The 14,441-nt window shown below is 37.0% G+C and overlaps 1 protein-coding gene across 18 annotated transcripts in view; it reads left to right on the forward strand.

Annotated features, from left to right (window-relative positions):
* TMCC1 (transmembrane and coiled-coil domain family 1) overlaps positions 1-14,441 on the forward strand; it is a 390,104-nt gene that overhangs the window by 222,804 nt on the left and 152,859 nt on the right. The gene's annotated exons all lie outside the window — the stretch shown is intronic.

Genomic DNA, 14,441 nt, shown 5'->3' on the forward strand with positions numbered 1-14,441 from the left:
TCAGTTTTTTTGTGTGTGTGTGCATGGACATGCACTGGGAATCAAACCCTGGTCTCTGACATGGCAGGTAAGAACTCTGCCTGCTGAGCCACTGTGGCCCACCCCTCTCTGTCAATTTTGAAGGACAATTCAAAATTCTGGGTACAGAATTCTTGGCTGACAGTCTTTCTCTTTCAGAATCTTGAATATATCAGACCACTGCCTTCTCGCCTCCAGGATGCTAGTTGGGTAGTCTGAACTCAGTCTTATTTGGTTTCCCTTGTATGTAGTAGATTGTTTTTCTCTTGCCGCTTTCAGGATTTTCTGCTTCTCTTCAACATTTACAGACTGATTGGTACGTACCTTGCGGAAGGCCTATTTGGTTTTGTTCTGTTTGGAATTTTTTGGGTTTCTTTGACTTGTATATTTATGTCCTTATGAGGGTTGGAAAGTTTTCCCTGATTATATCCTCAACGACTCTTCCTAGCCCTTTACTCCTCTCTTCTTCTGGGGCACCAATGATTCTTTGTGCGCTTTGTTTTGTCTACCATTTCCCTGAGTTCCCATTGAATTTTTTCCATCTTTTTTGCCATCTGCTGTTTTGAGTCTTCAAAGTCAATTATCCTGTCCTCTATATCACTTATTCTTTCTTCTGTCTCTTCAAATCTGGTGTTGTGTGTCTCTAGTATGTTTTTTATTTGGTCAAGAGAGCTTTTAATCTCTGTGATTTCTGCTGTTTTTCTGTTTATTCTTTCAAATTCCTCTTTGTGCTCTTCTGCTGTTTTCCCTACCCCCTTTATGTCATTTGCTATCCCTCTTATTTTATTAAATAGAGTTGTATGAACATCTTTGATTAGTTGTTCCAACACCTGTGTCCCCTCAGGTGTTTTAATTTGGTCATTAAGCAGGGCTGTATCTGTCTGCATCATGATAGGCTTAGTGATCTTCTGTCTTTGTTGCATGTAGATATCTTGATTGATTTACTTTGGGAGTTGCTTTCTTTCAGTAGTCTAAGGCCTTGTGTTTACGGGACGGTTGTACAGCAGGGAGCACAGGGTGGTACATTCAGTGCAGTGATTTTTTTCAGGGCAGGTATGGGCACAGGTTGGGGATGTAACGCTGATGCTTGTGAACGTGGGTGCCCAGCAGCCAGGGAGGATGTAGCTGTGCGGGTGTACCGGTCTGGGGGTGTAAACCTGGTATGCACTGTTCTGAGGCACAGGGCCCTTTGTGTACATGCATAGAGCTGTGACAGCAGGTCGGGTTATGCTCTTGTGGATTTAGCAGCCGATGTGAGCCGGCTGCACAGGTCAGTACTTAATCTGAGCTGGGAAGGGAGGCTGAGGGCTGTGCACATGCGCACTTCTAGGACTACTGTAAAGTGCGGTTCCCAGAGCTAAATGACGTGATTGGTGGCCCATGTGCACGTGTGGGCCTGGGAGTGTTGTAAACAGATGCACTAAGTTTAGGGAGTGGGGGTTGAGGATGTGTGACACTATGAGCAGGGGATGAGGGTAGCCTAGGTATGGAGGTTAGTACCGGCAACTTTTATGCACCAGCAACAGCCTGCAGGGAACAGGGAGGGGAAGGTAGTGCTGGGGAGGTGTGCAGGAGAGATGGGTTGGGCTGCACTTGGAGTGGGGGCATGGGGCAGGTATGTGCACTGGGGGCTGGTGGAGTGGGGGCGTTTCCCTCATTTTTGAAAGACAGTTTTGTTGGTTACAGAATTCTTGGTTGGCAACTTTTTGGTTTGAGCCCTTTAAATATGTCATCCCATTTCCCTTCTTGCCTCTGTGGTTTCCAGTGAGAAACTGGCACTTAATCTTACTGAAGCATGTTGCTCAATGTTGTGACTTGCTGCTTTTCTCTTGTGGTTTTGAGAATTCTTTCTTCATCTTTGGCGTTAGACATTTTGATAATAAATTGTGTGATGTGGGTCTTTTTGAGTTTTTCCTTTTTGATAAGGCTTGACACTTGATAGGCACTGAATAGATGTTTGTTGAATCTTTCTGAAATGCAAATGTCAGTTTTTCTGATATTATCCTAGATATTAGTCAAGTCCAAATATCAGAAATAGCAATAAATTGGCAAGCTCATTCTGATTCTTGAATTATAGGTATTCACATTTCTAAATTCATCTTTTTGGGAAAAAAGCCAGTTGTAGAAGTCCAGTGTTCTTCTGATCATGTGTGATTTTAGACAGATCACTTAATTTTACTTCCTTCAAGGCTTTCCTCAAATATCACCGTCTTGGATCTTCTCAAAGACCTCCTTGAGCACTCTAAGATCTAAAATTGCAAGTCCCTCTCTTTGTTTTTTATCCTTAGCATTTATTATCTATCCTTTAACATACTTTATAAGTCCCTAATTTATTTTTTCTGTTCTGTTCTCTCCACTTTACAAAAACCCTTGAAGGGATTTTTTGCAGTCTTGTTTGTTAATATATGCCCACCACCCAGACCATGATAAGCATTTAGTTCCATTTATTGCATATATGAATGAATCATTTATTTGAAAAAATGGAAGGAAAGAAAATAGCCATCCTGAATTAAGGACATAATAGATCTTGGAGCATTGCATTTTATTATTGAACAGTAATCTTTTTTTTTTTAATTAAAGAAAAAAAAAGAAATTAACACAACATTTAGAAATCATTCCATTCTACATATGCAATCAGTAATTCTTAACATCATCACATAGATGCATGATCATCATTTCTTAGTACATTTGCATCGATTTAGGAAAAGAACTAGCAAAACAACAGAAAAAGATATAGAATGTTAATATAGAGAAAAAATAATAATAATAAAAAAGACACAAACAAACAAACAAAAAAAACTATAGCTCAGATGCAGCTTCATTCAGTGTTTTAACATAATTACATTACAATTAGGTATTATTGTGCTGTCCATTTTTGAGTTTTTGTATCTAGTCCTGTTGCACAGTCTGTATCCCTTCAGCTCCAATTACCCATTATCTTACCCTGTTTCTAACTCCTGCTGGTCTCTGTTACCAAGGACATATTCCAAGTTTATTCTCGAATGTTGGTTCACATCAGTGGGACCATACAGTATTTGTCCTTTAGTTTTTGGCTAGACTCACTCAGCATAATGTTCTCTAGGTCCATCCATATTATTACATGCTTCATAAGTTTATTCTGTCTTAAAGCTGCATAATATTCCATTGTATGTATATACCACAGTTTGTTTAGCCACTCGTCTGTTGATGGACATTTTGGCTGTTTCCATCTCTTTGCAATTGTAAATAACGCTGCTATAAACATTGGTGTGCAAATGTCCGTTTGTGTCTTTGCCCTTAAGTCCTTTGAGTAGATACCTAGCAATGGTATTGCTGGGTCGTATGGCAATTCTATATTCAGCTTTTTGAGGAACCGCCAAACTGCCTTCCACAGTGGTTGCACCATTTGACATTCCCACCAACAGTGGATAAGTGTGCCTCTTTCTCCGCATCCTCTCCAGCACTTGTCATTTTCTGTTTTGTTGATAATGGCCATTCTGGTGGGTGTGAGATGATATCTCATTGTGGTTTTGATTTGCATTTCTCTAATGGCCGAACAGTAATCTTGGTGTTTAATTTCTCTGAAGTGATTTCGTCATTTCCCTTATATGTAACAACAACAACCAAAAGGGATATATACTAGTGCTCTGAGTGCTCAGAGAAGGCAAGTTAAGCTAGGAGAGCTTGAAGAAGGTGGGCTTTGAAAGATAGACAGAAAAACAATGATAGGAAAAAAAACAAAGAATAAAGCTTCAGTACTCCATCAGGAGATAGAAATAGGGTTGAGATTGGGCATTTGGTGCTGATGGAATACAGATTATACAACAGGACTAATTGTAAAAATTCAGGATTTAGAAGGAAGGATAAATAGAATTTAATAAAAATTAGATATAGGAAGAAGAGAAAAAAATCAAAAAAGATTTGCGTTTGAAGCTAAGACTCTGAGTGATAAGTAATCTAATTGTTAAGAGAAATGGGAGATTTGGGGCAAGCAGAAGGATGGTTTGTTAGGTTGGGTGTGAGTTTAAGTTTGGGTTATGTTATGTCTTTTTTTTTTTATTAATTAAAAAAAGAATTAACAAAACAATTAGAAATCATTCCATTCTACATGTGCAATCAGTAATTCTTAATAACATCACATAGTTGCATATTCATCATTTCTTAGTACATTTGCATCGATTTAGAAAAAGAAATAAAAAAATAAAAAGACAACAGAATAAGAATTAAAACATTAATAGAAAGAAAAAAAAAAAACCTATACCTCACATGCAGCTTCATTCAGTGTTTTAACATAATTGCATTACAATTGGGTAGTATTGTGCTGTCCATTTCTGAGTTTTTATATCCAGTCCCGTTGTACAGTCTGTATCCCTTCAGCTCCAATTACCCCTTCTCTTTTTTTTTTTTTTTAATTAACGGAAAAAAAGAAATTAACCCAACATTTAGAAATCATACCATTCTACATATGCAATCAGTAATTCTTAACATCATCACATAGATGCATGATCATCATTTCTTAGTACATTTGCATCGGTTTAGAAAAACTAGCAACATAACCGAAAAAGATATAGAATGTTAATATAGAGAAAAGAAATAAAAGTAATAATAGTAAAGTCAAAACAAAACAAAACAAAACAAAAACCTATAGCTCAGATGCAGCTTCATTCAGTGTTTTAACAAGATTACTTTACAATTAGGTATTATTGTGCTGTCCATTTTTGAGTTTTTGTATTTAGTCCTGTTGCACAGTCTGTATCCCTTCAACTCCAATTGCCCATTATCTTACCCTGTTTCTACCTCCTGCTGGACTCTGTTACCAATGACATATTCCAAATTTATTCTCCAATGTTGGTTCACATCAGTGGGACCATACAGTATTTGTCCTTTAGTTTTTGGCTAGACTCACTCAGCATAATGTTCTCTAGGTCCATCCATGTTATTACATGCTTCATAAGTTTATCCTGTCTTAAAGCTGCATAGTATTCCATTGTATATATATACCACAGTTTGTTTAGCCACTCTTCTGTTGATGGAGATTTCGGCTGTTTCCATCTCTTTGCAATTGTAAATAACGCTGCTATAAACATTGGTGTGCAAATGTCCGTTTGTGTCTTTGCCCTTAAGTCTTTTGAGTATATTCCCAGCAATGGTATTGCTGGGTCATATGGCAATTCTATATTCAGCTTTTTGAGGAACCGCCAAACTGCCTTCCACAGTGGTTGCACCCTTTGACATTCCCACCAACAGTGGATAAGTGTGCCTCTTTCTCCGCATCCTCTCCAGCACTTGTCATTTTCTGTTTTGTTGATAATGGCCATTCTGGTGGATGTGAGATGATATTATGTTATGTCTTTAGTGACATAAATGACTAAGTAGAAAGATTTTGTATTTGGAAATGGAGGATTGGGGTTAGGTCATAGTGGTGATATTATTGGATAGTTAATAGTTGAAGTCATGAGTGGATGAGATTTGAACAAAAATACAAGGGTGAAGGTGGTGATTAGGGTAGAAGACCAAAGGGAAATTAGTAATGAAGACTGGTTGAATTTAGTCAAGCAACCATAGTTTTAGTAGAGGAAGAGACGCTAGAGATCTTTCTTTAATCTGTTCATTTTACAGAGAAGGAAAGTGAGATTCAAAATAAGAAATGATATGCCAAAATTTGTACAGCTTAAAGTGGCAAATTGAGGTAATGGTGGTGATTCTCTCTTGATTCCTTCAATTTACTGCTTTCCCCATGTTAGCAAAGTGATAAAACCTTAGTGAGAAAGTTTCATTAGAGTAATGTGAAAGCTAGATAACAGAGTGATAAAGTGAAATATGGGGTGGCAGAATGGAGTTCATAATTGTGAGCAATTTGAGAAGTCTGGCAGTGGAGAAAAAATTGAAATGAGATGCAATTGGAAGAGGAAATTTTAAAAATAAAGTTTTTTCAGTACCAGAAATATCGTTGAATAAACTATTCTGGCATGACAGCAAGGGATAAAAATGACAAAATGGTACCATCTTCCTCTTATGGCTGCCTGGTAAGATGGAGTAATTGATTCAAGATTGTACAGTGTATCAACAGTGAAGCCAAAAATAGTCCTTAGATCTACTGAAACTAGTGTTTTCCCACACAAAACCGTCCTTGGCTATTCAGTGGGCAAACCTTTGATTTTATGTATACAGAAAAGGAGTAATGTTTTTTCTACATGTTTTTCTGTTTTGAATTTAGATGTAGATTGTTGGTATGATTGGTGTTTTACTTGAAAATATAGGGCTTTATAGTATTTTCCTGTTCTTTAGGCCACTTAATATGCTAAGATTTAAAAAGAACTTGAGAGGGTATTATTTAGCAGGAAGGCTAATACGTTCTTGTAATAAGTTTTAGTTAACTAATAACCTCTTTGGGGGTAATTATCATCATTAAAGACCAACTGCTCTGTGAGTTAAATGTACCACAAATGATCCTTGTTTCCATATTTAAACTATGATGTCTAACTGGAAAGAGAATTTTTAGTGAAATGATAAATACTGATTAAGAGAATACAACCTGAAGAAAGAGAATGGATATAAGATTAAAGACCCAGAAGATTGTTTTTAAATTATAGTTGTTATTAGAAAAATGATCTTAAGAGAATTCCTTGGCTTTAACCCTGTATGGAAGATTAAAAGTTAAAGTACAACAAATTTAAAAATGTTTTTGCATGAGGAAGAACAAAGGAGTGTCATTACTGTAGGGTGATGAAAATAGATGGTAATTAATATTTTAAAATTTTAACTTATGTGTGAGACTAAAACAAAAAATGTTTATTTGGTACAAAATTTATGTTTTGACTTGGGCAGTTCCTAATATAACTTAAGTGAACAGCTTAATTGCACCATAAGTACATGGAACCTTGAGTAGGGCATGAGATTTTTTTAGATTTGTTTGGAGTGATGTCCCAATAAATCCCAGGCTGATATGAACAGTGAGTAAAAAAGTATTTGCAGAGTCCTCTTGGGGGATTGGTAAGAAAGGGGGAAAATTCAACTTCCCCAAGTAGAGAATTCTTGATATTCTCACAAGCAGTGGGGACAACCAAAGCAATGGGCTGAGCCCCTAATCTTAAGAGTTTGTTCATATGAAACTTAACCCCCAAAGGATAGGTCAAGCCTACTTAAAATTAGGCCTAAGAGTCACCCCCAAGAGAACTTCTTTTGTTGCTCAGATGTGGCCTCTTTCTCCAGCCAACACAACAAGCAAACTCCCTGCCGTCCCCCTCTCTACTTGGGACATGACTCCCAGGGTAATAGAACTTCCTGGCAACATGGGACAGAAATCCTAGAATGATCTGAGAATGATCTGGGACTGAGAAAACCTTCTCAACCAAAAGGGGGAAGAGCAAAATGAGGCAAAGTAAAGTGTTAATGGCTGAGAGATTCCAAACAGAGTCGAGAGGTTATCCTGGAGGTTATTCTTACACATTGAATAGATATCACCTTGTTAGTCAAGATGTAATGAAGAGGCTGGAGGGAACTGCCTAAAAATGTAGAGCTGTGTTCCAGTAGCCATGTTTCTTGAAGATGATTGCATAATGATATATAGCTTTCACAGTGTGACCTGTGTGATTGTGAAAATCTTGTGTCTGATGTTCCTTTTGTCTACCTTATCAACAGATGAGTAAAACACACAGAATAAAAATAAATAGTAGGGGAAACAAATCTTAAAATAAATTTAGTAGATTGAAATGCTAGTGATCAGTGAAAGGGAGGGGTAAGGGGTATGGTATGCATGCATTTTTTTCTGTTTTCTTTTTATTTCTTTTTCTGAATTGATGCAAATGTTCTAAGAAATTATCATGATGATGAATATGGAACTGTGTGATGATATTGTGAATTACTCATTATATATGTAGAACGGAATGACCATATGTTAAGAATGTTTGTGTTGTTATATTTTTAAAAAATTTTTAAAATTAATTTAAAAAAAAGTTAAAGTACAAGGGCTCTTTAAATTTTCCGTTGAGTCAGATGACTTAGAAGCCAAATCTGACAAGGGAGTGTAAAGCTGGAAATTACAACTTGGTGTTTAATTTCAACTACCAACACATTTCTGAAAGCATATAGTCACTATTGGTTGATTTGCTGCATAAGGTGATAGAGAATGTTATGCTTCTGCAGTAGGTAATTGGGTTCTGAATGATTCTCAGCTCAAGATAAAGTTGTTTGCAAGATTCTCACTTGCACCAAGTGGAAGTACAACACCGTGGTGCCTGACTACTAACTAGCATGGAGAGAGATTTTGGATGTGGTGATATTGGAATAAATCAAGGCTTTGGAGATTGCTTTGGTAGACTTGCTGCCTTTTGACTTGACTTGGCAGAAACTAAAAGAGAAATTCAGTCTTGAGGTCATGTAATGTTTGTAGAAATAAAAATGGAAAATGGAAAGTCAAAAGGCTATGGAACAGTCATATTTGACTCCCCAGAATCAGCTGAAAAACCCTACACAATAATGAATGGCATAAAAACTGGTGACAGAGAAATCGGTATATGCTTGAATTGTAATGCATATTTGGAACATTCCTATATTGGTTTTGCTACATCTCCTAGTAAAAGTAATTTTTCAAGAAATAGCATATGCTTACAAAAGCTGTAAAAATGAACTTTTTAAAAACTCTCACCAGCTTTTAATAATATAGTTTAAAAAAAAATACTGTGATTTTTGTAAATGTCAGGTTTGGGTTTTTAAAGGCAGTGAGTCTGGTCTCAATAAGTAAATGGTTATACTGTTTTAACCAAATAAGCCATTTTCTTGTTATCTTCATAGTGAGAATCATTTGTTCAAGTTTCCCTGACTTTTATCATCTTATTGTAAGGTAAAACATGGATTTTTTTTAAGCTTCTTTTTTTTTATAGTCCTTGAAAGGAAAAGGTACAGACAAATTAGGATGTGATTTCAGTTAGTTTTTAATTACTTTTCTGTGATCCTAAAGAATTACTGTAAGTTTTAGATCCTAAAGTTTAGGATGTTTTTTATTTGACTTAAAAGAAGGAATAGATTTTGCCTTCCTCTGCCCCTACCTATCATTTACATTTTCCACATAACACTGTTAATATTAATCTCCACAGCCCCTTATTTTATTATTTCCAGTAATTCCGAGTTCATGTAGAACTGATAATATAGTAAGCCCCAAATTTAACAATACGCAGACTGCTCCTAATTTTCTGTCTAGTTTCCACCTATTAAAATGAATTGCTAAAAAAAAATAATTGAAAGATGGAGAGAGATGGTTATCTGAGTCAGTCCTCTGCTGTTCACTTTCACAGGAGCTGATGTATTTATAAATGCAGCTTTAATAAACTATGGGACACCTAGACATAGCATATCAAATACATTGGATCCCACATTGTTAGAATAGCCGTATCTTTTTTACCTACGGAAGAAAAGCATGTTGTTAAAATGTGCATAACAATACTGTATTTTATTAATAGCTCTGTAAGAATATGCACTGGATCTTTTGTTGTTTATTCATTTTGGAAAATCGTTGTATTAGAGCAAAAGTCTTATTTAATTGTATTTGTTGGGTTAGCATTTAAAGTTTTAACATTTATTTAATAATAATTATCTTTATTAAATTTTTTTCAATAAGGTTGGAAAAGAAAAAAGAATCTCAGCTGAAAAAAAACACATACAAAACAAGTACAAACAAAAACAAGCCTGATAGGAATTGTGTTGTTTTAGTAATTTCTGTAAAGGGAACATAGTACCTTGAAAAAGTAGGATGCTTCTTGCCATTTTGCTATACTACAGGTATATCAGATATTATGATATTCAACTTATATTGAAGGGCAAAGAAGGGAAAAGTATCTTTAGCTGTATTTCATCAAAAGGGAACAAAGGCACAAGCACAATTCCATAGTGATAAAATCATGATTAGAATTCCTATTTCAGTTTCCAATTTCATATTCTTTTCACATTAATGTTAAAAGAAAACTTTGCTTGGTTTTTAAATTTTGGTTAGTTTTTGTTGTAGGCCCCACAATCTTTTTACTATTATTGTTTGTTTATTTTTGTTCCAGAAATATCAACAATGTGGGACTGGTGCAGAGATTTCCATATTTGCAGATATTTCATGAATAAGGGTGCCTGAGAATGAGAGTGAGCACCAACATGCCCAAGTAGCAAGAAGGAAATAGAGGCAGACAGTTATAAAACAAGTCAGTGTTTTAGCCTTGGGGAGGCACATGGCCCAGGGTTGACATCTCTGACTCATTCAGTGTGCATGGGCACCAGAGGCAGGGCTGGGTAGAAGAGTGCTGGGTAAATATGAAGGGGGTGCTGGCATGTTACACGTCCAGGAGCTCTGCTGAGGGCCCAGAAGCAAGATAACAAGGAAAGGGCATTCCCTTCAAAACTCCTAATTAATGGAGCCCTCAGGGAACATTGACCTACCTCCCCATATGGAACTCAAATCTGTCTGGAGACTAGCCATCTCTCTATGCTCCTGGGATGACAAAGGAGGATAACTTGCCTTAACGACCCCATTACTAGATAGGACTGTGTTGAGCTGCTCATCATAAAGCAACTCATTTCAAAGCAATATTGTCATGGAAGGAGACTTTGGAGTCAGCAAGTTCCAACCACCCAAATACCACTTATTATCTCTGTGGCCATGGGCATGTCATTCAGTGTCTCTCAGCCTCACTTTTCCTCATTTATAAAGTGGGATTTCTACTTTGCTTAGTGAAGATCTAATGAGAGTGTGCATGAAAAGAGCATAACCCCATGTTTAGAAAGTGGTAAGTGCTTAGTTAAATGTCCCCTTCCCTTCCCTTCCTTTCCTTCCCTCCAAGTCCTCCTCAGTGCTCTTGTGCCAGGCTTAATAAGCCTTCCCGCCTCACAGTGACGCTCTGGGCCATCCTATCTCATCTCTCCTACAGTGCCCTCCTTGACCAGCCTGCTCATGAGACATAGGCCCCTGCCCTGCTGCCCTGACCTGTGTGAACCTGCTGATGGCTACAACCTGCCTGCCAAGGGTAGACCCACAGTCTTTTAATATACTCTGGTAAATAGACTCCTTTGAGAATTTTCAGAAACTTAAAGGCTGAAATTCGCTTTTAGAACATTTCAGCTTAGAAAAATGTCTTGTTTACTTTTTGCTTGCTAAGCATGTATGACTGATAAAGGCCTTTTGCCCTACTACCCACATGGTCTGGACCAGAGAACTAGCAGCCTGTTAAAAAAGACAAAAGAGAAGCAAGGAAAATAATTTTGGCGGTAAGATAATCACTGAGCCTAGATCCCTAGAGTTCAGACAATAACAGAAGCAGAGGGAAATCAATGGAAACCAATGTGTGTTGGTATGAAGGAGGCATTTTGGTTGGGGGTTGGTTGGATTTCCTGGCATGCAAAATATGGGTTCTCTTTTGTCAGTGGTATTTCAGCCTCATGTTCCCAATTGGAATTTAATGGAGAACTATCCTGGCATTTTCCTCTTATTTAATGTTTCTGAGGAATCTTTTTCTGCAGCTGTTTGCTTTCTTTCTTTTTTTTTTGCATGGGCAAGCACTTACTTTTGTTTTTTAAATTTAAAAATGGGCAAGCCTCCTCTTGTGGGGATAGCCAAGGAATATAATCTAACAAAAAAGTTACATGTAATCGGGCTGTGATACTGTACTTTTTCTGACTTACCTAGTATTAATAAAGTCAAGAGGCCTTGTCTGGAGAAGATAAGCCCGAAGAGTTTGTGTTTTGAGAGGAAAGGTAAGCATGTGATCTTTCTCTGAGTTGTATCTGGGGGTGAGGAGTTATTGCCCTGAATTGAAAGTGATTCTGTTGACCTACTTTTTAAAGTCACCTAAATGTTTTGGTGCTTTTGCTTAAACCAGACTAGATTCTTAGAAGGAGACATTGAAAGAAATGTTACTTCTCAGTTGTTTCCCTTTAAAATGTCCCGTTCCTTTACTTATTTTAGTATCATCAGAATAGATATGAATTTTAAAATCAGATTATTCCTCTAGGAACGTTATTGTAAATTACCTTAGTATTATGTTTTTTATACATTTTTTTCATCAGTGAAGAAAAGATTGCTGTTATAATAATAATACTAACTTATTGGATGCCCATTCTGTTGTAGATATTGTACTCAGCACTTCATGAGCAAGATCTCATTTAATCTTCTCAGCAGTTGTGATTCAGATTAAGGTTTGCTCATAGTCACACTTAGAGAAGATCGTATTTGGGGGAGTCAAAGGAGGGATTACTTAATTTTTTTGTTTAAATGTACAATTCAGTGGCATTAAGTAATTTATAATGTTGTGCTGCTATCACCACCATCCATTACCAAAGCTTTTTATCTCCCAAAACAGAAACTCTGCGCTCGATAAACAACATGTACTTTTCTTAGAACAGTTGTTGAATAGTCTTTGGCCAGTTTTCTTATTTAGTTTTATATCCCCACACTTAGCATAGTTCTGGCACATGAAAGGCAGTTAATACATGTTTGTTGAATATATATCTGACTCCACTGATGACATATTTTTCCTAATGCCAAGATACCAGTCTAATAAAGAATGTTCTTCTGACAGCTTTCAACACTTAGGGAAGTTTTTTCTAATTTTTCTCCTTTTTCTGTAGTCCTTCCTTTCTGTTCCTTTTTGGGTGCCCTTCTGCTCATTGTTTAAATGTTCACATTCCTTGGGGCTCTGTTTTAGGCTCTCTCTTTTTTCCTTCTCTATACTTCTCATGAGTTTTGTCTGTTACCTTGGCATGATTTGTCATTCAAATGCAGAAGATACCCAGATCATATCTCTAGTTGTTTCAGTTTGCTAAAGCTTTTGGAATGCAATATACCAGAAGTGAGCTGGCTTTTTTTTTCTTTATTGCACAATATAGTATATATACAAAGCAAAGAAAAAAAAAGTAATAGCTTTGAAAACACTCTTCAAGTAGTTGCAGTACGGATCCCAGAGTTTGTCATGGGCTACCATACCAACCTCTCAGATTTTTCCTTCTAGCTGCTCCAGAACATTGGTGGCTAGAAGAAATAATTATTCTTTTATCATCACATTGACTTTTTTTCCTTTTTCTGTAAAAAATAACATGTATACAAAAAAGCAATGAATTTCAAAGTGGGGCACCACAATTATCTGTCAAACAGATTTCAGAGTTTGGAGTGGGTTATAATTCCACAGTTTTAGGTTTTAGCTGCTCTAGAATACTGGAGACTAAAAGAAATATCAATTTATAATGACTCAGCAATCATATTTGTTTGTTAAACCCTACTTTCTGTGTAATACTCCACCATCACCTTTGATCTTTCTGTCCTACTCTTTAGGGGTATTTGGGCTATGGCCATTCTAACTTTTTCATTCTGGAAGGAGCTGTCAATAATATGGGGTAGGGAGATGGAGCTATCTGATATTCTGGAGAGGCTGGGCCCTCTAGGTTTGGTCCAGACCCCCATCAGGCTGTAGGTTTCTGAAAAGTTACCCTCGTGCAAGGAACCTTTGTAGAATCTTACACATTGCCCTAGGTGTTCTTTAGCATTGGCTGGAATGGTTTTGGTTGGGATTTGGCAAGTTATGATAGGTAGTAATACATAACTGCAGCTTGCATGAGAGTGACCTCCAGAGTAGCCTCTCAACTCTATTTGAACTCTCTCTGCCACTGATACCTTATTTGTTGGACTTCTTTTCCCCCTTTTAGTCAGGGTGGCAGTGTTGATCCCACAGTGCCAGGGCCAGACTCATCCCTGGAAGTCATCTCCCATGCCACCAGGGAGACTTTTATCCCTGGATGTCATATCCCACATAGTGGGGAAGGCAATGATTTCACTTACAGAGTTGGGCTTAGAGAGAGTGAGGCTGCATCTGAGCAACAAAAGAGGTCCTCCAAAGTAATTCTTAGGCATACCTATAGGTAGGCTAAGCTTCTCTGCTACCTACATAAGCTTCACAAGAGTAAGCCTCAAGATTAAGGGCTTGGCCTATCGGTTTGGGTGTCCTTATGTCTGACACAATATCAGGGGATTCCCTGATGATAAAGTTTAATAGTTCCATATTTTTTCTCCCATCCCTCAAAGAACTTTGTCTTTGATTATCTGCTTAATATATTCTAGGATGTATCCAGGCATTACTTTAAGCTATACAGTATTAAAGACCCTCATTCTTATTCTGGGCTCCCTGTGTTTCACTTGTTCAAGTGAGCTATCCAGACAGATTGAGTTAGATTATGTGCTACAGAAAATTTAGGTTCTGGACAAAATGAACTTTTCTTCCTTTGGTCTCAAAGAGTAGGTGCTGTTCTAAAATATAGACAATGTCTTCCTTACTCCTGTGTTCTGAATTACCTTAATCCCAACCTGATTGACTTCATTCTTATTTCTAAATACTAAGGTATAGATATATAAAACAGCCTCTTAAAATCCAGAAATAATGATTACCAGTCCAGACTAAATGTGTCTGCTATATAGGCTT

Source organism: Tamandua tetradactyla, chromosome 9 (genome assembly GCF_023851605.1).
Source record: "Tamandua tetradactyla isolate mTamTet1 chromosome 9, mTamTet1.pri, whole genome shotgun sequence".
In the NCBI taxonomy this organism is placed as follows: Eukaryota; Metazoa; Chordata; class Mammalia; order Pilosa; family Myrmecophagidae; genus Tamandua; species Tamandua tetradactyla.